Source organism: Nomascus leucogenys, chromosome 12, assembly GCF_006542625.1.
Source record: "Nomascus leucogenys isolate Asia chromosome 12, Asia_NLE_v1, whole genome shotgun sequence".
In the NCBI taxonomy this organism is placed as follows: Eukaryota; Metazoa; Chordata; class Mammalia; order Primates; family Hylobatidae; genus Nomascus; species Nomascus leucogenys.
The window spans coordinates 92461950-92487683 of NC_044392.1; the positions used below are offsets into that span (position 1 = coordinate 92461950).

The 25734-nt window shown below is 35.2% G+C and overlaps 1 protein-coding gene and 1 pseudogene across 1 annotated transcript in view; both read right to left on the bottom strand.

The window, feature by feature from the left end:
• ADGRL2 (adhesion G protein-coupled receptor L2) overlaps positions 1–25734 on the bottom strand; it is a 693508-nt gene that overhangs the window by 230399 nt on the left and 437375 nt on the right. The window contains exon 6 of the mRNA XM_030825138.1: positions 1182–1223. The gene's annotated coding sequence lies outside the window, so the exon portion shown is untranslated. The remainder of the gene's footprint in view (positions 1–1181; positions 1224–25734) is intronic.
• The window catches only part of LOC100596719, a 112650-nt pseudogene that overhangs the window by 37078 nt on the left and 49838 nt on the right, over positions 1–25734 (bottom strand).

A 25734-nucleotide genomic window follows, 5' to 3' on the forward strand; every position in this document is an offset into this window, starting at 1 on the left:
GAGTCTGGCTCTGTCACCCAGGCTGGAGTGCAGTGGCACTCAGCCCACTGCAAGCTCCGCCTCCCGGGTTCAAGCCATTCTCCTGCCTCAGTCTCCTGAGCAGCTGGGACTACAGGGGCTCGCCACCACGCCTGGCTAATTTTTTGTATTTTTAGTAGAGACGGGGTTTCACCGTGTTAGCCAGGATGGTCTCGATCTCCTGACCTCGTGATCCGCCTGCCTTAGCCTCCCAAAGTGCTGGGATTACAGGCATGAACCACCGCGCCTGGCCTTTTGTGTCTTTTTTCTAAGCCCAAGATATACTCTCTCCTCTGTCTATATAAGCACACATGCACACAACATGTAATGTATGTAGTTCTGTACCCTGCTTTTTCACTTAACCTAACACTTTGATGTCAAAGTGATTTTTTTTCTACAATGAGAAATTCCTTCTTTTTATAGGGAATACTCTTAAACCACTGGAAAAATAAAAGAGCATCATAGGAGACAGTAATAACTTCCTAGGAAATATCATCTTACACTGACCTTTCCCGTATAATAAGATTAATTTTTAGTATTTGAATTGTAAAGAGGTTATGATAAAAACTAAAACTAAATATTTCCTGTTTAAGTCATAAAAATATAAAGACTACAAAACTATATGTTTAACCAAAATCATATAGTGGCTAGCTTGCCTAGAAGTTATGATATATACTTTTAGAAAATAAATATTTTAAAATTCACAGATGCTGCAAAGCCCCGGTCAAACATAAATTACAATCAGTTTTTATGTAACAGTAACAATTCCAAAGGACTCTTACCAGCTCTCAATTTGTATCACAGATAACGCTTTCTTTTTCTGCTCGTGGAATGTAAACCACATTTATTTCTATATCTGTGTATATTTTAAAATAAATTACCCCAGAAAACAAAATGTTGGATATACTATGTTCAACTGCAATCCAACAGAGAAAGCAAAACCTTGTATTTCCTGTAAAAATTCTGTAGTATATTTGGCGAAAATTTTGGAATAATTATAGAATTTGAATACAGCATCCATTTATTTGCAAAAGTATAAAGTACATTATAATTATGAGATGACTCAATACATTTAGTAAATGATACTCCAATTTTATTATAACAATTCACCTTTTCTTGTTTGTGTTCAGTACTGTCAAATACAGAAAGAACTCTTTACTTACCATTCTGGGAAAGATGAAATTTTTCATTGTGCCATAAATACCCTGGAAAGTAAAGAAAATATTATTATTTATTATACCTCCATCCACAGGGATCCTAACTGCCAAATGTAATGCACCAGCAGCAAAACAAAAATAAAGTAAATCTATAGCAGAAAACACAAATCAGTGTTCTAAGAATTCTTGAACATATGTTATATGACTATGGACAGAGCTACCATAAGATTAAGCAATTGCTTTGAAAAGTACTTTCAAATACAGGAATAAACTATTTTATTTTCCACAAAAGAAATATTGTAGAATTAGGCGAACATTGTCAATATGTTTTTTTTTCACTCAGCCCTTTAGCTCATTTGAAGTTTTTATTGAAAGGGATGAGACAGCTATACCTAAAACTCTTTAAGGGAAAATATGCTTTTCTCACATCCTGATAATTAATGCTATTAATATTGATCAGTTTTTTAAAGTACAATAAACCTAATTTGGAGAAAAATACACTGAGATCATATCTCTCTGTTAAAACTATATAATGGCTAAGGAAATTTTAATAGATATATATGAAGGAGATTTCCTTGAATTTTCTCAATAGTGATATTTCAGACCTTTAGAAACTTTTTCTATTGAAGTAATTTTGAATAAACATTATGATGTGTTAAGATATCTTTGGACTCATTATTCCCAAGAAAGATATTGTTTCTGTAAATGAAAACTAGCTAAAATTTCAAACTATAAACCCTAATGTTCCTAAATTAAAAAGTTAGTTTTTGTTGTTGTTTTTGTTGTTGAAGAATAAAATCGGGATTTGAAGGATGTCCTACTTAGATTTTCACATAGAAAATACCTTCTTTTTGAGACAATTTTTCTCTTAAAAATTTGAATACTAAATATGGAAGTCAAATTCTGTAATGATTCAGGAATTCTCCCTATGACAATAGTTTCAGGAAATTATTAGTTTGTATTTAATTATAAGTATTAATAATTCCTTTCAAAATTTTATATGTATTGATTTTTAATGCAAGCTCTTAATGTAAAAAAATTTAAACACAGAAATACTTTATTTTATATGGAATTTATTCCTAAAGAATTATCAATACAATTTTGATATAACTCATATCAATCTGCTAAAAAAAAAAAAAGTATTTTTAAGCACCAGCTCCTGAAGAGGGCAGCACGTTCTAGATATTATTGAATTCTAAGCTCAAATGTGACAGCTTTGGCTTTAGTATACTTTTTTTAAGAACTAGAGGGGAAAACATTGATATTTTTTATAGATGTCAGTCCCCATGATATAATAAACCAGCAGAAAGTCTAGGCAGACCAAGGTCAAAACTGTATTTGATTATTAAAAGAGAACATTCAAATTAGACACCTAAAGCAATGTATTTAGAAAAGAAACAAAATACTAGTAAGGAGACATTCCATGAGGAATGTGTTTTATCTTAATACTGTAGATAACTTTTTCTATTGGCAGTGCATTGACTGTCAAAACTACTAAAGGGGTTAGATTTAATTATCTCACTTCTTGCACATTTCATCTCAATTGCTATGGCAACATTCAGTTGCCTCAGCAGCTATGCACACTTTAATCAGATATTTCCTCCTCATTTCTCTATGAGCCAAACTGTGTAGTCAAATTTACAACCAAGTCCTGATGAATCTGATAACACCTCTTACAATTTAATGGGCAACTTGCCTCCACCCACACATATAAATGTTTTCAGAGAGGCTTATAGCTATTGGACAAGTATAAGACTTGATAAGAATATATGTTTGGACTTTCCTACTTCATTGATTTAAAAAAGAATTTTTTTTGCTCTTTTCTCTACCATTTCTTTTTTTAGGAAGTTTTTCACCAATTTGAAACTCACTCCAGCCAGTCACTACCTTGGGTCCCCTATCCTCACTAGGAGAGTGCATGAGTAAAGAAACAACCTCCAGTGTTCAAATGTCAATTCTCATCAACAAGTCTATTGAATTATTTACCTTTTATCTGAACATACTTGGAACTGGCACATCAAAGAGCCATTTTTTATTTCTTGAATACAAGTCAGAGAAGGAAGGAAAATAAAGATAAAGCAAAATCTGATACAGGAGGAAAACTGTAGAATATTATACTTAAACAGATGTCCAAGCATGAAGGAAATTTGGTCAAGCTTCAGTAATACAGCAGTTTTAATGAGAAGTAAAAGCATAATGCGTTAAGTTGTTGATGACACTTTGGTGAATATTAAACATCTACATTGTTGGACAAATCATCACTTTAGTATTTGGTAAAAGACTAGAAAAAACTTTTGTGGGCATATAAGGAATATTCAAACTGTCCTGAATTCTGATTTAAAATGTTAGTTAATTATACTTTCATAAATGTTTTGAATTTTGCAAGTAGTAACTAAATTTTAATTTGATACTGTGTAGTAAACATTTTTTAAACTCTAAGAAGCAAAGTGATCTAAGGTCTTTCTAACAGTTTTAATGGCTGCTAAAATTTGTATTTAGATAGCAATCATTTTTATCCTGAAGTTGTGATAGTTCTCTGGTGAGAAGTTTGACTCCAGTAGCTGACAGTAATATTTCAGCATGTTTTTTCAATCACCACTTGGTAGTTTCTAGTAATATTTTCATTAAGAGGCAACCAAAAAGATGCTTTCTGTAGCTGGATTTATCACTGTGATGTGTAAAGAGCAAATTCTAGATTACGTCTTATGTATTACAGATGGCTAATTACAGCAATCAAAATCTAATCAAACCTTGAAAAGATTGTATTTAAGCGCAGGTCTTATATATTTTTCACTATAATTGAGGTCAGTATTAGCAGACTGTATTCAAAATGTGGTTATTGAAAAGCTAACTTCTCATTAATGATACCGTTTGGAAGCCCTGTAACCTTAGGAGTAGCAGAAGGAATAAGAGAAGTTTAATTAAAAATATATATACATATAAAGGAAGCATGGAACCTATCTTCAAATATTTGAAGGTCTTTTTATGTAATGGAGACAGTAAATGTCTTAGAAAACTAAGACAAATGGTAGGAGTTCCTAAGAATTGGATTCCAGCTCTGTATTTAAAACTTGAAAACACTCCCATTCACAATTGCTTCAAAGAGAATAAAATACCTAGGAATCCAACTTAAAGGGATGTGAAGGACCTCTTCAAGGAGAACTACAAACCACTGCTCAATGAAGTAAAAGAGGGTACAAACAAACGGAAGAACATTCCATGCTCATGGGTTGGAAGAATCAATATCGTGAAAATGGCCATACTGCCCAAGGTAATTTATAGATTCAATGCCATCCCCATCAAGCTACCAATGACTTTCTTCACAGAATTGGAAAAAACTACTTTAAAGTTCATATGGAACCAAAAAAGAGCCCGCATCACCAAGTCAATCCTAAGCCAAAAGAACAAAGCTGGAGGCATCACGCTACCTGACTTCAAACTATACTACAAGGCTACAGTAACCAAAACAGCATGGTACTGGTACCACAACAGAGACATAGATCAATGAAACAGAACAGAGCCCTCAGAAATGATGCCGCATATCTACAACTATCTGATCTTTAACAAACCTGACAAAAACAAGAAATGGGGAAAGGATTCCCTATTTAATAAATGGTGCTGGGAAAACTGGCTGGCCATATGTAGAAAGCTGAAACTGGATCCCTTCCTTACACCTTATACAAAAATTAATTCAAGATGGTTAAAGACTTAAATGTTAGACCTAAAACCATTAAAATCCTACAAGAAAACCTAGGCAATACCATTCAGGACATAGGCATGGGCAAGGACTTCATGTCTAAAACACCAAAAGCAATGGCAACAAAAGCCAAAATTGACAAATGGGATCTCATTAAACTAAAGAGCTTCTGCACAGCAAAAGAAACTACCATCAGAGTGAACAGGCAACCTACAGAATGGGAGAAAATTTTTGCAACCTACTCATCTGACAAAGGGCTAATATCCAGAATCTACAATGAACTCAAACAAATTTACAAGAAAAAAACAAACAACCCCATCAAAAAGTGGGCAAAGGACATGAACAGACACTTCTCAAAAGAAGACATTTATGCAGCCAAAAAACACATGAAGAAATGCTCATCATCACTGGCCATCAGAGAAATGCAAATCAAAACCACATGAGATACCATCTCACACCAGTTAGAATGGCCATCATTAAAAAATCAGGAAACAACAGGTGCTGGAGAGGATGTGGAGAAATAGGAACACTTTTACACTGTTGGTGGGACTGTAAACTAGTTCAACCATTGTGGAAGTCAGTGTGGCGATTCCTCAGGGATCTAGAACTAGAAATACCATTTGACCCAGCCATCCCATTACTGGGTATATACCCAAAGGACTATAAATCATGCTGCTATAAAGACATATGCACACATATGTTTATTGCGGCACTATTCACAATAGCAAAGAGTTGGAACCAACCCAAATGTCCAACAACGATAGACTGGATTAAGAAAATGTGGCACATATACACCATGGAATACTATGCAGCCATAAAAAATGATGAGTTCATGTCCTTTGTAGGGACATGGATGAAACTGGAAACCATCATTCTCAGTAAACTATCGCAAGGACAAAAAACCAAACACCGCATGTTCTCACTCATAGGTGGGAATTGAACAATGAGAACTCATGGACACAGGAAGGGGAACATCACACTCTGGGGACTGTTGTGGGGTTGGGGGAGGGGGAGGGACAGCATTAGGAGATATACCTAATGCTAAATGACGAGTTAATGGGTGCAGGAAATCAACATGGCACATGGATACATATGTAACAAACCTGCACATTGTGCACATGTACCCTAAAACCTAAAATATAATAATGATAAAAAAATAAATAAAACTTGAAAACAATTAGAATAGCTTAAACAATGGCATAAGCCATGAAGCAGCTATTCCTTTGCATAGGCATATTCCATGAAATGTTAGCATATGAACTGTTTATTTTCCGTTCTTAAATTCTGAGACAACATTGTAGAAACGGTGATAGAACCACGCCACAGATTTAGATGTAGGAATTAAGGTGAGCCACTTCTTAATGAATTTTTCAAATACCAATGCTTTATGTTAGTATGGAAACCTAGCAATGAACTGCAAACAGCATATTTAGCAGCAAGTTGGCAAATCCTACTCTGGAGAAACAGACTAAATGAGAAAAACAAACAGGTCTTAGTGAAGTTATCTAAAACCTCCAAGGAGACATATAAATCAGCCCTAATTGGCATTCATTCAAGAACCTCAGGAGATGCCAGGGAGTGAGTAGAGGTGAGGAATGAGTTCCCCTTTCAGTCTTGACTTGGCTCTTGTACCTAAAACTGGGGTGCCGCCAGACAACACTTATGCTGCTGCTTATGTTAGACTTGTTCTCTGGATGAAAGGAAGATTTTGGCACCATCCTCAAACTCTGTGTTCACTTAAGAAATAATAATTGCTCAATGAAGGGCCCAGAGCTTTTCTTCTGTATCCAGAGGAATTAAAAGTTGAAGACAAAATTGCACTTCATGTAGGAAAGCTCATCTTCAGCAAGAATGCTGAATAAGATAAAGGAACGTTGTAACCAATTTGAAGGTTATAAATATAAAGTAGTTGCTGATTCTTGAATCAGAGTAATGTGCATTTTTCATGTAACATTAGATCTTGTAAAGTTCTAGTTTATGTTCCTTGGAAATCGTGTTTTTACTTAGTTTGGTTGTGAAGTTTCCTTGTGTGACTCCACTCCTGAATCACACTGAAGGAACCAAGGGGCTTACTGCCTGTCTTGCACAGTATCTAATCTTACTGTACTCCAGTGCCGCCGCTTGGAGCTTGTGCCCTTTCAAAGACTGGCTATCTGCCTAAGCATCTGTTTCTACCTAAAGAGCTGGTGAGTAGTTTTGCAACAAGAAAAGCTAACTTTTGATAAAATAAAAACTTCAGCCGAATTAACTTTAAAGTAGTTTAATTGAGCAATGAACAATTCCTGATTCAGGCAGCCCCTAGATTCACAGCAGATTCACAGAGACTCCAGTGTAGCCACGTGACAGAAGAAGATTTATAGACAAAAAAGGGAAATGATGTACAGAAATTGGCAGTGAGGTACAGAAACAGCTGGATTGATTACAGATTGGTGTTTACCTTATTTGAACACAGTCTGAACACTTAGCAGTCTATGAGTGGCTGAAATTTGGTCGCTGTGATTGGCCAAGACTCAGTTATTGTTACAGGCTCATACTCCTAAGTCAGGTTTTCAATTTTGTCTGACTATTAATCTAGGTTACAATTCATCCACAAGGACTCAAATATAGAATTACAGGGTCCTTCTCAGGCCATATGTAGTTTGCTTTAACACTTTTATTTTTACTATTAAAGAATATGGGATGTTACATACTTCATTAAGTATTTTATTTCCCCTGCCCCTCCAGACCCTTTCAAATCAAACCTTTACATTAATTTAGGTTGGTTAAAATTCCTCCTGCTGAGGTTTCGCTAGCAAATGGTCATGAAGCTTGTTTCCAAATGCTCACCCACAAAAGCTTTTACTGGCCAATTCCATTTGGTTGGCTGTACTCCAACACAGTCTCTGGTGATAGCAAACATTAGCTACGGAGAAACAGAAACTTCCATGGCACCCTGGAGGAACTTTTTGATCCAAAAGACACTCCTAGTAAACCAAAGTGTCACTACAACTTCATGAACGTTTCCTTATGTCATGAATAACAGTAGGAGGAAGGGGCGGCTGCATTTCTGAAATGGCTGTTCCACGTGTGTAAACCTAGTCCCCAACTTGAGATCAAAGAGTGTCTTCAATCAACAAGTATTTATTTAGTGCCTATCATGTCTAAAATTTAAGGAGTCAGAAAAGGACAAATAGGAGCTATTTTAAAATTCTGTTATTTGTTGAATGAATGGAGAAGGACATATTGCTGGCCTATAAAAAAATCACAATTATCTGCAGGATGGAAAATTAACATGAAACAATTAAAACACAACATCTCTTTGTCATGTCCGTAACAGTTAAAGTAGTTCATCTGTGTCAAACTACAAAAGATTTTAATATATTTTAACAGTATTATTTCCATTAAGTAGTTTTAACAAAAAAGCACAAATTATGTGGCTTTATGCAATATGGTCCTGCACCCTCACATCTACCGACTTGTACCTCTTGCCTATGAAACTTAAGACATCTCTACTGAACCATGATCCCTCATTGGGAACTGACAGAGTAGGGAAAGTCTTGCATTCTTGTTTTATTGTGGCCAATGCAACAATGTCAGGTAAATAATCATAAGCATTAAGAAAATGCATATTCAATGAATAATGAATGAATGATAAAAGAAGAATGGAATTGTTGTTGTCCTAAGTGCAAGAAATATTCAACAAGATTAGTGTACTTTGAAATGGTCTTAGTTTCATGGAAGATAAGAGACTTTTCACCAGTCTTCAAGAATGGATGAGAGTTAGATAGTAGATGTGAAGGAAATAAGATATTTCCAGTGGAGTTAAGAGCATGAGCAAAGGGATTGCTTTGGATGCAGAGAAATTAATGAAAAGATTTAATTCTTCTTGATAAGACTGGGTTGTATATGGATTAGTGATTTTGCTTGGTTTAGATTAAAGGATATTGTAAAGAAATGTTTCTTAAACTCGAATGTGCATACCTGGGGACCTTGTTAAAATGAAGAACCTAATTTAATAGGTCCGGATTGAGGTGTGGGATTATTTATTTCTAACAACTTCCCAGGTGATGTTGGTGCTGATGCCATACTGCAAATTGCAAGACTGTTGAGGATCCTTGAAGCTAGATAGAGTCATTTGGGCTTGATACAGCAGGCATTCAAAAACCACTCTATGTCCTCTAGCAGTTACAGCATGATGAAAACTGCACTTTAGGGAGATTACTGTGTCAACCTCATGAAAAGTATGCTAAAGAAGAGAGAATGTAGAATAGGAAAACCAGCTGGGAGCCTGTCTACACTTTCTCTGCATATTTCATAGATTTGGTGCTCAATTATCTGTTGATTGATTAGTTTGTGTGGACATGGTCAATTCAAAAGCAGTTTCTCAGTAAAATAATGGTGGTCTCAGTGACTTTGAAAACAAGTCAAGTTTAGGTAAAACACATGGGGAATCCATGAATGCTCTTTCCCTCCTCTCCATCTGGAAAAACTGTATTCATTCTTTAAAAGACTTGAAATGTTAACTCTTCTGTTCTTATCATAGTATAAAATTATAATTATGCCCTTATATGTATCTCTCACATATATAATAATGATAATGATAATTAGCAATAGTAGCAAACTAGTGCTTTGAGTGCTTATTAGTAGTGCCAGGCAAATTGCTAAATAATTTTTATAATGAAGTCTTCATTCCATTGCTGTGACAAATACTACAATTATCATCCCCATATATGAAGATATATGTATGTACATATATCTTCATATATGTATTTAAATATATATATCTTCATATACGTATTTAAATATATATATCTTTAAATATATATATATATATCTTTAAATATATATATAAACACACATATATATCTTTAAATCTATTTTGAAAGAGAACTTGTGTGCCCTAATATTCTAATATTGTGTTGGGTATGTACCAGTAAATATATTTATTCAGAGAATCATCACAATGTGTTCTAAGAAGTCACAAATTTCTTAGTGTAGCTTCTATTTTTGCTTGATATTTACACCTTTGTTCCTTATCTCCAATAATTATAACAATGGCTAGCAATTAGTGTTTCCTATCGCTCAGGTACAAATTTAAGCAATTAACACGCGTTGTCTCATTAAATGCTCATAATAATTTGGGTGTTATTATTACCCCCATTTTATATATGAAGAAAAAGAGGCACAAAGAAATTAGTATGTCTAAGTTTCCAAAGCTACAAAGTAAGAAAGTTGGATGTTGAACCTACTACACTGTGTTATTGAAAGAAAGAAAAAAAGAAAGAAAGAGAGAGGAAGGAAGGAAGGAAGGCAAGAAGGCAGGAAGGGAGGAAGGGAGGGAGGGGGAAGGAAGGGAAGGGAAGGGAAGGGGAAGGAAGGGAAGGGAAGGGGAAGGAAGGGAAGGGAAGGGGAAGGAAGGGAAGGGGAGGGGAGGGAAGGGAAAGGAAGGGAAGGGAGAAAGAAGAAAGAAAAAGGGAGAAAGAAAAGAAAAAGGAAAGAAAGAAAAGAAAGAGAGAGAGGGAGGGAGGGAAGAAAGAGGAAGGAAAGAAGGAAGGAAAGGGGAAGGGAGGGGAGGGGAGAAGGGGGAGGAGAAGGAGGAGGAGGAGGACGAGGAGGAGGAGAAAATAAGTCGGCATGGTGGCTCACGTGTTGTCTCATTTAATGCTCATAATAATTTGGGTGTTATTATTACCCCCATTTTATATATTAAAAAAAGAGGCACAAAGAAATTAGTATGTCTAGGTTTCCAAAGCTACAAAGCAAGAAAGTTGGATTTTGAACCTGTGTTATTGAAAGAAAGAAAAAAAGAAAGAAAGAGAGAGAGGAAGGAAGGGAGGGAGGGAGGGAATCTACGAAATCCAAAGGAGGGAGGGAGGGAGGGAGTCTGTTAAGTCCAAGAAGCCTTATTGTCATTTTTTAGTTTCTATCAGCACACCACCATGACAGATCAGGAGGAAGTACCTGCTGGCTGGCCGATGTGTAGTCATGGGATAAAATATTTTCCATGAAGGACCCCGCCCCCCTTGTCTTCTCTCCAGTGACACTCCAAATCCCTTAGACCACAACTCATTCTCACAATAGACTAAAGAATATTCCCTCAAAACATGCACCATCATATATTCAAAAGATAGTCTCCTTTCAACATTTGCCTTTACGGAAAGACATTCAGCTTCTGGGATTCCTTGCTGGTATTAGGAGTAATAATGACAACCTTCCAGATATTTGAAGTGTTTGATATGATAGAAATTGTTACTTGACTGATCAACTAAAAAACAGATCAAAACCAAATAGAATATTTGTTTATTCCACTTCATGAGCTTACATTCTAATCTAAATTTTTAATATTTAAATTCCAAATTGACAAACTGGATATTCTAATATCATAATTTCTGAAATTATGTACTTTTGTATTTTGCTTTAAAGAAAATTATTCTATTTTCTCAAACATATCAATATACTTTTGGGCAAATAAATCTTCGATAGTATATTCAACCCTACTCCATAAATTTACTTGATGCTCTAATTTTACCTGTGTTTGTTACATATTGATATGGTTTGGCTCTGTGTCTCCACCCAAATCTCATCTTGTAGCTTCCATATTTCCCATGTGTTGTGGGAGGGACCCAGTGGGAGATGACTGAATCATAGGGGCAGGTATTTCCCATGCTATTCTCATGATAGTGAATGGGTCTCTCGAGATCTGATGGTTTTAAAAACGGGAGTTTCTCTGCACAAGCTCTCTCTTGCCTGCCACTATCTACATTAAGATGTGACTTGCTTCTCCTTGCCTTCTGCCATGATTGTGAGGCCTCCCCAGCCACGTGGAACTGTGAGTCCAATTAAACCTCTTTTTTTTGTAAATTGCCCAGTCTTGGGTATGTCTTTATCAGCAGCATGAAACTGGACTAATACACACACCTAGATATTGATAACATGAATAGATACAGCGATGTCTTCGGTACCATTCTAGCACATTCCTCATGCACGGCCTGCATAGCCTGTTCTTGTTGGAATTCACTACAAGTTTACACAGCTAGGAAACAATGTAATCCATTATTTGCTGTGCTCTTTTAAAATAGTTGTATTATAGCAATGTAAGAAATACAAAAATGTTACCTGTCCACATATTATTTCTACTAAATTTTCTTTCTCTAGGGAAGTATCATTTTTGGTTTAAATAATATTTGTTGCTATTTTAATACCTACTGTGGCTATTTGGCTTCTTCATACTAAAGGACGTATATTAAAAGGCCTTTAATATAAGACAAAAGAAAACAGAAAACCAACTGGGCACAGTGGCGAATGGCTGTATCCCAGCAACATGGCAAAACCCTGTGTCTACAAAAATTAGCCAGGTGTGGTGGCAAGGACCTGTAGTCCCAGCTACTCAGGAGGCTAAGGTGGGAGGATCACCTGAGCCCAGGGAGGTCGAGGCTGCAGTGAGCCGTGATCATGCCAGTGCACTCTGTGAGACTCTTGTTTCAAAAAAAGAAAGAAAGAAACAGAAAACCATTACCATAACTATCAGTACCAAATGTCTAAGAGATCATAATTGTTTTCATTGGAACTGTCATAAAGTATATATACTGCCTTTTTTCTTTCATTATTATAATGCTGTAGTTTTAAAGCGTGGAGATGGAGAGAGCCCTCTGCTTTCTACACCTCAAAATGCGTCTTAATCTATTTGGGCTGCTATAACAAAATGTCATCAAATGGGTGACTTATAAACAAGAGAAACGTATTTTTCAAAGGTCTGGAGGCAGGGAAGTCGAAGATCAAGTGCCTGCACATTCAGTGTCTGGCAAGAGCTCTTCCTCTTGGACTTCCTCACAGAGATAGCTTCCTTCTCACTTTAATGTCACATGGTGGAAGGGGCATGGGATCTGTCTCTTTATAAGGCAACTAAGCCCTTTCATTAAGGCTCCACCCTTATGACCTAATCACCTCCCAAAGGCCTCACCTCTTAACCATCACATCTAAGATGAAGACTGTAACGTATGAATTTGGGGGGGAACATAAACATTCAGGCCATAGCAAACTGTATTATAAAACTTTGTAACATATAAAAGACTTTTCTCTAAACTAATCTGAAAACTATTCCAGGATTATGACAACATGTCATGGAAGATGTTGAATTTGAATACAATTTTTTTATTTTCTTATTTTGAAACAATCTTAAATCACAAAGCTGTTGTAATGACAAATCACATTTTTTCAGAATTATTTGAGAGTAATTTGTCAACATGATAAGATACTTATTATTCCCAAATACTTTAACATATTTTTTTCTACAAACAAGGATATTTTCCTTTATAACTGAAATACAACCACCGAAATCAGAAAGTTAATACTGATACATCACTATAATGCTCAGATCCCCTTCAAATTTTGCCACTTATCTTAATAATGTATTTTATAACAAAATAATCCAGTCCACAATCAAGCATTAAATTTAATTATTATGCATTTTCAGTCTTTCGGTCTGAAAGATTTCCTTAGTTTTACCATGGCTTTCATGAATTTGACAGTTTTGAAGATTGTGAGTTAGTTTGTTTTGTAAGATGCTCCTTGTTTACGTTTCTCTTTTGTTTTCTCATTATTAGATTCAGGTTTGGCAGAAAAATCACAAAAGTGATGCTATGTTCATTTCATAGCAATCTATCAGGTGGCACATTACTCATGATGTGAATATTGATCTCATGATTAAGGTGATGACTGTATAATTGCTCTTTTCCTCCTTTTTATAAGTATATTGCAGGGAAGTAGAGTAACTTTCTACTTATTTATTCATTTATTTATATATGTCAGAGTGGACTCATGGATATTCCTTTTACCCAATAGATTATAATCTGCTATTACTATTATTATTCACTTTGATTTTCAAATTGTCCCAGATATGGTCAGTATGATCCTCTTCTGTCTGACCTCTTTCTTTGACATGTCCCTGGCATTGTTTTAATACTTCCATGTTTCAGCACAGTAATATATTCCAGACTCATTTTGTATTTTTCATGCCCCAGCCCTGGAATCAGCTATTTCTCTAAGGAGCCTTAATTTCTTTTAGATGAGGTCGTTACTGAGAAACCAAGATCTGGGATGTAGGTGTGCCCATTGTTTTGGGGCTGTCATTGTTCTCAGGATCCAGAACCAAGGAGATATATACATATAAAAATCCATTTATCTATCCATCCACATATTACATTGATATTTATTTCCATATATGTCCATATCTATGAAACACTGCTTCCTCCATTTCCAAACCAGCACCACAGGGTCCAGTGTAGTTTCTCTCTCTGTTTTTTGTTTTTTTTTTTTGAAATGGAGTCTTGTTCTGTTGCCCAGGCTAGAGTGCAGTGGCACCATCTTGGCTCACTGCAACCTCCACCTCCTGAGTTCAAGCAATTCTCTGCCTCAGCCTCCCAAGTAGCTGGGACTACAGGCACCTGCCATCACGCCTGGCTAATTTTTTGTATTTTTAGTAGAGATGGGGTTTCACCATCTTGGCCAGGCTGGTCTTGAAATCCTGACCTTGTGATCCAGCCCTGTCGACCTCCTAAAGTGCTGGGATTATAGGCGTGAGCCACCTGGCCCAGCCATAGTTTCTCTCTCTTAATATTTGTAACAACTTGTCCGACAATGAAACAACTGTCTCCTGTTATTTTTAATATGTTTACTTTTTGATCAACCATACTAAGTGTAACCAACATCCTATTGCTGTTAAGCATCTGACCCTTCCCATTCAGATGCTCTGCTCAGCCTATTTGAGCTCCGACACTGTTGTTTAGGCTACTGAGGATCTCTGTTCACACATTACCTAGAGATTTCCACCTTATTTGTCCCAGCTTCATAGGTTAGGTGAACAGAAAGATAGAAAAAGAAGAGAATGAGAAGAAACTGAGATACTTTTGAAAAAGCTTGTCTGCTATGTAGATTCTAATGCTATTGCATATCACATATTTAATTGAAAATTTTTCTTTTTATTTGAGAAACTAAAAAAATTCTAACTAGACTTCACATATTTGACAAATATTTATTGAGTGCCTACTCTGTGCCAGTAAAATAAATTTTAGTAAAAACCCAATTAACTGCAGTTCTCAATTAATCAATATATTTTACTTACTGGCTTGTTTCTCAGGGAAATTGGCCAATTATAAGCAACTACATTCAGACTGAAGATGTATTCAAAACAGGGTCAGTCATGAAGTCAGTATGAATTTCACTCTAATTCCCATACTTATATATTACCTTATATGATGAGAAATTACATTCAAAATTATGAACCTAAAAAAGACGATGAAACTCACTATTGAAATATTGCTGTGCTAACTACAGACATTTTAGAAATCTTTTCAACAAATATAGTTTTATTCAATTAACCATAAAATTATATTCTCAAAGCATCCAATTTCTAGTTTATGTATTCATTTAACAAACATTTATAGTACATCAATATATTCCAGGCACTGTTCAAGAAAATAAAAATCTCTCAAAGTTCCTGTTCTGATGGAGCTTACCATCTAGTAACAGGAGAAAAGACAATCAACAAGCAATAGCAATATGTGGTATGCCAGGTTATTAATGGTACTAGGAAGGAAAATGAAGAAAAATGAGAGAACAGAGCATGAACAAGTAGAAGTAATGGTAGATGTGCTGTCTTCAATGGTTAGTTTAGTTTTTTTCATGTCATCAGTTTATCACTTATTTGGTAAGAGTCTCTTATGATGAGAAATATGTTGTTCTCATATTTGTTTGCTGTTTTTCTTTCATATGTTTGGGTCAAATATGTAGCAGACTCTTAACTGTCTAAATCATTTTGTAAGGTCTGGAAAGATAGCAATCAAAATGGTAAATTAGGGAAGGTAGAAGGGAAAGAAAGAGTTAGTTGAGGTAACAGTTTGAGTGGAATTTTTAAGGTAAAAAAGAAAATGTTTTATATGGATTGGATTTTCCATGTGCGTTACATTATCTTCATAATTTTAAAATCTATTTTTATTTTTAAAAATATTTTCATTGTAGCTGTTCTGCTTCAAACAGTATGCTGGAAGAATTCAAATGTCCTAGAATAAGAATGAGGCCAGGCACAGTGTCTCACCCCTATAATCTCAGCACACTGGGAGGCCAAGTCGGGTGGATCACCTGAGGTCAGGAGTTCAAGATCAGCCTGGCCAACATGATGAAACCCCATCTCTACTAAAAAGACAAAAATTAGCCAGGTGTGGTGGCACACACCTGTAATCCCAGTTACTTGGGAGGCTGAGGCAGGAAGATCATTTGAACCCAGGAGGTGGAGGTTGCACTGAGCCGAGATCATGCCACTGCACCCCAGCCTGGGTGACGGAGTGAGACTTCATCTCAAAAAAACCAAAAAACAAAAAAAGGAATGAATGAAAAATAAGAGACTGAGATACACAAAAAAAGTTATCATTCATTAACCACTTCTCAGATAAATATGTTTCACTAACTCCCTCAAATAGTGACTCTATTTAAATAATTTAAATTGCAGATATGGTCTAAAACTCTTCTATTGTTTTCTTTTTCTTTCTTTCTTTTTTTTTTTTTTTTTTTTTTTTTTTTGAGGAGGAGTCTCCCTCTATTGCCAGGCTGGAGTGCAGTGGTGCGATCTCAGCTCACTGCAACATCTGCCACCCGGATTCAAGCGATTCTCCTGCCTCAGCCTCCTGAGTAGCTGGGACAATAGGCACGTGCCCAGCTAATGTTTGTATTTTTAGTAGAGATGGGATTTCACCATGTTGGCCAGGATGGTATCGATCTCTTGACCTCGTGATCTGCCCACCTCAGCCTCCCAAAATGCTGGGATTACAGGCGTGAGCCACTGCGCCCAGTCTCTTCTATTATTTTCAAACAAAAATTGGCCATTTTAGTCCTTAGCTTAATAGATGTCTACCTGTTCCAATGATACCATTATAATATAAAGAATTGATACTATTAGTTAAAAGAATAGAAAAGTAAGAATGTGAAAGCGGTTAAATTCTAGGATAGATTTGTAAGAAGAAGTTAGTAGCATCCATCTGTAAAAGAAAGAGCACCAAACAAGGAATTTTGAAACCTGGCTTAAAGTCTTCCTAGTTCTTGTTATGTAATTTTGGACAAGCTACTCCTACTTTCTTACACCTAGTCTTATTTTTGGTAAAATGAGGATAATGTCAGCCTTTGTCTAAAGTCAGCATTTAGAAATAAGATTCCCAGAATTAAATGAAAAAATCCAATAAAAAGAAATCTACCAGTCTTATGTGTTTCTACACAAAACTTTGTCTCTTTCTGTCTCCTTCTCTCTCTCTCTTACACACACACACATAAACATTAAAGGAAAAATTATTTTTCAGTCAAATAAAGGACTATGTTGAATACATCCTATATTATCATTTTCAAATAAATAATGTTTAAAATATAATTTGAGGCCGAGCACGGTGGCTCACACCTGTAATCCTCACACTTTGGGAGGCCGAGGCTGGTGGGTCACCTGAGGTCAGGAGTTTGAGACCAGCCTGGGGAACATGATGAAACCCCGTCTCTACTAAAAATACAAAAAATTAGCCGAGCATGGTGGCATGCGCCTGTAATCCCAGTTACTTGGGAGGCTGAGACAGGAGAATCACTTGAACCTGGGAGGCGGAGGTTGCAGTGAGCAGAGATCATGCCATTGCACTCCAGCTGGGCGACAGAGCAAGACTCCATCTCAAAAAAAAAATATATATATATATATATATACACACACACATATACATATATGTATGTGTATATATACATATGTGTATATATATACACATTAAATATATATAATTTGAATTAGTATACTAATTGTCAGAGAGAAAAATGGCCAAAATAATGGATTTATTATTTAAATTATTTTAAAAAGAATCCAATAATACACATACACTTATATATGTATATGTATATATACATACACATATATATGTATATGTATATATACACATATATGTATATGTATATATACATATACATAATATATACACATATATGTATATGTATATATACATATACAATATATATACACATATATGTATGTGTATATATACATATACATAATATATACACATTATATGTATATAATTTGAATTAGTATACTAATTCTCAGAGAGAAGAATGGCCAAAATAATGGTTGTGTTATTTAAATTATTTTTAAAAGAATCCAATAATATTGTTTTAGTAATTATAATAATACTTTGATTTTATGTAATATTTATTCACAGGATAAAATAATATGAATTATAAACATATCATTTTTCGAGTTCATTCTCAAAGGCTTTTTATAAAATATAGATTAAACAGCTTTAAATATATTTGTTTCAGCTGGGCATGGTGGCTCATACCCAGTAATCCTAGTACTTTGGGAGGCCATGGCAGATGGATCCCTTGAGCCCAAGATTTCAAGACCAGCCTGGGCAACATGGTAAAACCCCATCTCTACAAAAAATAGAAAAATTAGTCAGGTGTGGTGGTGGGCATCTGTAGTCCCAGCTACTCAGGAGGCTGAGGTGGGAGGATTTCCTGAGCCTGGAGAGGTTGAGGCTGCAGTGAGCTATGATCACACCACTGCACTCAAGCCTGGGCAACAGAGCAAGACTCAGTCTCAAAAAATTAAAAAATACATACATTTTTATTTTACTAAAATTGCCTCCATAATATTTGGCATCCTATAACTTAGTTTAATACATTATTCTTTTAATATATACCAATTTAATATATAATACACACGTATTTTCAAAGGCACAATGTCTAACGAGGAATTTACAAATTATTTTAGAAATAAAAATCAAAATGAAAACTATCCACAAAATAAATAGAATGTACAAACAAATATCTCTGAAGGTTCCTCTTATTTATCCCCATGCATTATAAGTTACATTTTATTTATTTCTTTTTGATCAAGCAGTATCTGAATCCATTAAAAAATCTCTTCTGACATATTGACATGCTTTTAAACCCCTCTTTGAATTGACAAGCCTAGCAATACTCATTCTTTTGGCCTCGAGTCATTTTATAAGATAAAATCACAAGAGTATTTACTGAGACCTCACCTACAAAACTAGCCAACTACCCCCTGGATGGCAAATTTGGATGGGAGGGAGAAGCAACCCAAAGAATTTACAAGCTAGCTAATAAAATATTCAATGAGCAGCCTAGAAACCACATAACGAAGCATTATATTGCAGGGTATTTGTTGTAAAGCTACATTTCCCCCCTTATAAATCCATAAATGATATTTATGCTTTTCACATAAATTTATATTCAAAGGTAGAACCCTATTATCTGTCACAGTGTTATTGTGAATGAAATGAGATCGTATTTACGTGAATAACACTGAGAGTGTACTAACAGCTAGACTCTGTTTTTGTACATTGGTCCATTTAATCCTTATGACTCTATAGGATAGGTATTAGATTGAATCATATGAAATTGCCATTTCTGTTGACTATCGGCAAAACTCTGTTTCAACCTAATACCCACTATTTCTCCCATTTTATAATTGAGGAAACTGAGTAACTTGCCTAAGAAGAATAATTGTTTTTCCTATCTTACAATTGAGGAAGCTGATGCTCAAGAAAGCATACGTGACTTTTCCAAGGATGCACAGCTGTGTGCTTCTCAGAGAGAAAGATCAAGAGAGAGACTATCTGCAGATGCACTTCGTAAATTTCATTGTGCTATAAAAAAGTTAAAATATTTTTGTTATTATTAAGTCTTTTCTCCCTAACTCCACATTGGGTCTTTTATTGCTCAACAGCCAAGGATTACCAGGGAATGATGCCACTAGTTATCAAGACAGAAGTCTCTCATATTTGTCATCTTCTGAGATGATTCCCTCTCTGAAATGACATGGCGACTTGCAATCCCCCACCCCTTGTTTTTCTGTTGTCAACTCCGTCCTCAATGATGAGGCACTGGAGTACTTTGGTTTGTTCTCAAATTATTTCCTTCTGTGCTTGGAACAAATGAGTTGCAAGGGCTATTGGGAATAATATTTTAAACAATGAAACATTGTCATCTCTCAAGTAGTACATGAAACATATTCTTCAAACATAATTTCATATGAGCTTATTTGAGCTGGAAATAGAGGCAGTTTAGAAAATATACACAGCAAAAGAAAGAGGAACCTAAATACGGACATCCAGTTGTTCTGTTTTGCTCTTCCACTCTATTTTCACGAGTGTGTCATCTTCTCCCGTGTAGTAAGAGGCACTTTGATACACTAATTTTGAGCAGTATTTGGTGCACTGAAATAAGTCCAGGAGAGACAATCTTCAGCCCTGGAGTAGAGAACACTAAGATCTTTCTCAACTTCTCACCATCTGCTGCCTTTCCAAAGAAGTACTTAAATACTATTGCTAGTTTATTTATAAAAATTCCACCTGCAACAGTAACATTTTATCCTTATGGTTCTCCAGGACACAGAGGGCATAGTGGTTACCAGTGCCCGAATCAGGAGCCAATCTGTGTTCAAAATCAGACACAAACTGTTTGAAACTTCTGTCACTCACCTACCTGTGTGACTTTGAGCAAGTTGTTTTATATCTCTATTCATTGGTTTTTATTTGTAAAATGGGGATTATATTAGTTCCTACTCCATATAGTTTACAAGTACTTTAAATGGGATAATGTAAGTAGTGTTTAGAATATTGCCAAACATGCTCAATATTTTAATGGATAGTGATTTCTCATGAAATTGTGAGCGTGTCTTAATTTAAGATTTAGAAACACAAGTGTTTTTGTCTGCTCATAGAATGCTTAAACATCTATCAGGAGTTTAGGTTCATTTCCTTAAAAATTGATTCATCACACTCTTTGCAAGTATCTTATTCTCCTTTATTTCCTAGGTATATCTTTAGCTTCCCACTTCCCACCATTTATATCCCATCTTAGTTTTCCCACAGTGAATACATTTGATCACCAGCTACATCTATCCTTGTCCTTTCCTTTCCTTCAACGTTGGCATGCATTTAATTGCTTATCTTTATCACTTATGATAACTGCTATATTACAAAAATAGACATCAAATGCTGACATGGGTTAGCAATGCTGGGCACTTTTCAAAGCACAGAAAAACTGTGCCCTACAATTAAAGCTGGTGAACTAGAGACACATAGAAAAACAAATTAAGATCCACTCACCACCACATATATGTGGTTACGACAATGGAAAATTGCATGTGAACATCATACACGGTAATAGGGGAGCTTTGCATTGGAGAAAAAAGTAAAATGTGAGTTATAAGTCACAGTAGGTTAATAGACGACTGCTACCTCTAATTTGCTCATTTTCTTATAGAACCTTTAATTACTTCATTTCTAAAGCACTTACATTTGCCAGTAGTAGTCTTTTTTATTCTTCTAATAATAGTTCCTAAGGTACATCCTATAAATTATCCCTTTCCTTTTCCTCTCTTTCCTCTCTTTAAACAATTCTGAGAAATGGAGAAAAAAAGTGTGAACTGTAATTTTAAATAACTTCTTTGGATTAATACACGTGCCAAAAAAAACCCAAAAAAACAAAAACAACATTCTGTCATTAGCACTCTGCTTTCCTGCCCCCATAAGAATGTCCCTATTCTTATACATGCCAATTTATCAGCTGCAGCCATTGCTGCTGACCTGCCGTTTTCTATTAAGGCACCAACTCTAGACAAACAAGCCCTCTCCATTCATTCCCTACATTCTTTACTTCTTTAACTTGTTCTAATTCCAGGTTTGCTCTAAGGACCCTCAATTTCAAAACCCTTCATTAGGCTGGAGGAAAGTACTTCAAACTTTCTGTTTCCTTTTACTCTGTAAAAGGCTAGCTTTCTCCCTAAACTCATTTGTTCAGTTTTGTCTCTTAGCTTCCTTACCTCTTACATCACTCTTTTGCAAGAATGGTGCCTTAAAAAAAATTCTCTAAGCCCTGTCCCTCTTATCTTTAAGATGCTTCTGCAAATCTCACCTCTCGATTAAGTGGAAGAGATAAGTGTTAGTACTGAACTTGCCCAACAATTTAAGTGATGACTATTCTATATTTGATAAAACAGCAACAACTCACAATTTAGAAATTCTGGGAAAAGCAATGGCTTGGAGACAGAGAAAAATTTGTGGTAAGACTGACTCTGTGGCAAATATTAATAATTAAATATAAAAAGAATAGAATTTTTTTCTTGCAAATATAGAGACATTCATTCAGTTATGCATTCATTCATATCATAAACTTTCCTAATCTGTTAGTATGCTAGGGGCTGGAATGATAATAACAATCACAACAGGAAAAATGTCTCTTTCTGGAGTGTTCATTTATGGAATAAGTTTTTGTTTCAGTTCTTTCCTTGCATTCTTAACTCTTCACATGATGCCAAAAGAAGGAATTTGCATCTTTTGAAGGCAAAATATACAAATAAGACATAACACACTTGATTTTAAATGTTGAATTCAATGTCATCACTCTCAAAATCTTTAATCAGAGTAGTCTGAAGTATGATAGTAAAAGGATGGATTTGAAAATTGAAATGTTTTCTTCCCTCTTTTTCCTTTTCTCTTTTTTCCACTAATGGAAGAACAGTACAAGAGTTTAGCAATATGAAGAAAAGAGGGATAGCCATGTATTAGATAACAGACCTTTAATGAGTGAAGTTGTTTATGATTCCTAAGGAAGCTACACTTAAACAAATTATGTTTCATATGTTTTTATAGATTTGATTTAAAACATCCTTTTATGCCTGGCGAACTAGGTAGGAAACATACTATTCCCAGTTTAAAAGAGAAAAAAATTTAAAGAAATCATACGGCTAGTAGACAAAGCCAGGATTGAAGCTAAAACAGGATTTCCAAATCCTGGACTGATATTTTCCCCACTATAATACATACTACTGCCTTTTAAAAATGCACATGCTAATGTAAACCTAGGGCAGAAAAACTTCAGTCTTTTGTCATACAAATAGTAAAATATACACCACATTCACAGTTAGCTTATGTTTTATATATTTCATAGATAATAAGATATTTGAAAACAAATTAAATTTTTATCAAAATCCTTGGCGAAGTTTGCAGTTTCCTTTTTGTGTGTTCAATTTTTTGATAAAATTTTAATATATATTTTATATTACAGTAGGAAAAAAGCATGTATACCTTGATTTCAAAGTCAAGTGAATTTTGAAATTCTGAGGCATGGCTCTGACATCAAAAATATTCAAATAATCACCACACTGATAACATTAATTTGATTGAATATTGCAGTCCTCTTGGTTAGAAATATTTAAAAGTTGTCTTTGGTCGATTTCTCTTAGTAAGAAAAATATATCTTCCAAAGGGAATTCTGTCAGGGGCTATTACTGCATTTGCTTTTAGAGGAAAAGTAGATAGATTTGTGTAAAATTTACATGTACCTTTAAATTTTAAGTGCAAGAGATCCCAAGCCTTATAAGAAATAAAGGTAATACTCTATGAAATTTAATTGAATATATCCAATTATGATGTTCCAGTATGATCATTACTATGTTAAAGTTGATCTCAAGATGTGAATGTTGAAATGTAAAGACTAGATCTGCGTGAACTATGTTTTAGTGGTTAGCACTAAAAATGTAAAATGTACTGCCCAGTAGGTTTGTTTTCTAAAAATAAGATGACTCTAAATTCATAGGAAATCATAAAATTATTTTTTAAGTTCTTTTCTTTTCCTTATACCTTCTTTTACCATGTTTTGTTTTGTTTTGTTTTTTGTTTTTCCATTTCCTATATCTATTTTGACCTCACTCTTCAAGTTCATTTTACTCCAGTTTTCTTTACTCTTATTCTATAATCTGTCTTTTTTTTTTTTTTTTTTAGAATTCCCTTGTCTCATCTTCACTATGATTAGCCTCTGGCCTATAATACACAAAAAGGACATAAGACCATTCAGTATACTGAAAACATAACACTCTGGTTTATAATATTTCTTTTCTCTATGAGAAAAAATAATTTCCTTTCTTCCTGTGGTAATAGAATCCTTTAACCATGTCTTTCCCCATTCTGCTCTATAATCCATCACTCTGCTTTTCCACACTCAACTTGCAGTCTCTGACCCTCCTTCTCTATTACTTTCTTTGAGGTCTGAATCTCTTTCATCTCTTTTGCTATATTGCATACATTTCTTCTCTCAAAAGCTTCCTATTTCCATTCATAGCAGCCAAGGCTCTAGATATTCCATCTGTGGAGATAATGTAGAGGAGAAAGCACACCAAATGGTTTAACTTTCATATACTAAATGTTGGCTGGAGCTCGGATCAGCAAGTCTATATAGCACAAACAGTAAGCACTATGGGAGCTCAAAATCTTTGAGGCGTGTCCCCATGTATGACTGGATTTTATTTCTGTGTCTGAATAACCATGTGCTTGCCTCAACCTTGTTAGGATTATTTAGTGCAATTGTTTAGGCCAGAAAGCATTGAAGCTTTCACAAAAATGTTGCCAAGTTAAACTTAGCTTCACAAAAATAACAACAAGTAAAAAAATGGTTTTAAGCTCTATTTGTTAATGGTCATTACTTGGAACTCAAGATGTCATTTCAGACATGGCTACTAAATAAACTAGAAATTATATTCAAGGATGCCAGAAACTTACTGTGCAACTAAACCTTTTAAAGGGGATATGCATATAGTAGTGATATGTACTCGGTAGGCATTTAATAAACCTTTGTTTAATGAATAAAAACAAAATAATCAGCATTTTGTAAAATAATTTGGAACGAAAACGCATGCACAATCTACCATCTTTTCTTAAAAGTGACTTCACCCCAGTATTAATTTCTTGGATATTACTTTCCCAGATGTGGGCTAACAAGTGAGTTTAGCCAACCCTCATCTTCCTTTGACATCATAGTACCTATTTCCTTCCAGAAGGCCTATTTCTTGAACAATCCATGTGATTATATTGCCACAGTGGCGGTTCCCAATCTGGATTGGTAGCACTTCTCTAAAGGGACTTCAGAAATGCATGTACATTTGTGTATTTATGTGTTTGTGCATGTATGTGTTGTGTCAGGCATCTGGTATTATCAGAATAACTGAGGAATGCTATTGGCATTTAGTGGGAAGGACCTAGACACGCTAAGGCACCCGTAATGCCTGGAACAGCCTGGATAAAGAAAGGGTGTTATCTTATCAATAAAGCCAAGAATGCCCCTGTTTAGAAACACTGTAGCATTGCGGAGATTTGCTTAGCATGCCGGGTAGACCAAGTCTAACTTTGATTTTCGTAAGGCCTCTGCTGAGGCAGGTATCTCTTGCTCAATTTATCTGCTTTATTTTAATTATTTAATATTTAAGTCATTGTTACCAGGTTAGGCTAGTTTTCTTTGCCTACCATAGGATAAGTCTGGGGTAGAAAATAGAGTAGCTTATATAATGTCCTAACATAAACAGTTAATAAGAGCTCACCTTGGCTCTCTCTGCCTGCTCCAGGCCAGGGCATTTTCTCGAGTAAGCTGATGGTGTTGTTTCTAAGGTATAGGAAATGGGCCCATGGATTCTGTCAAACCACGAATAATTTATTGGGTAATTACTATATGCCGGTACTGTTGTAGATGCATACGTGTATAATCTCATTTTTAGCTTTCCAACATATCTATTCTCTTTTCACAGATGAGGAAACTGAGGCATCAGTCAGTTAAATAATTTGCATAAGGTCACACAGCAAGTTATGGAGCTGAGGCAGAACCCCGCAATTTGACTCCAGAGACTGCAGCTTAGCAACTAAAGTTGTCCTAGGATAACTGACTTAATTAATTCAACTCTTGTCTAAAGTTGTGGTTTTGTTTTGTTTTGTTTTCTGCCTGCCAGGCTTGCTTTACTGTTTGGTTCCTACTGAATAGATTGCCTTGTCTACAGTTACCAGCACAAAAGCT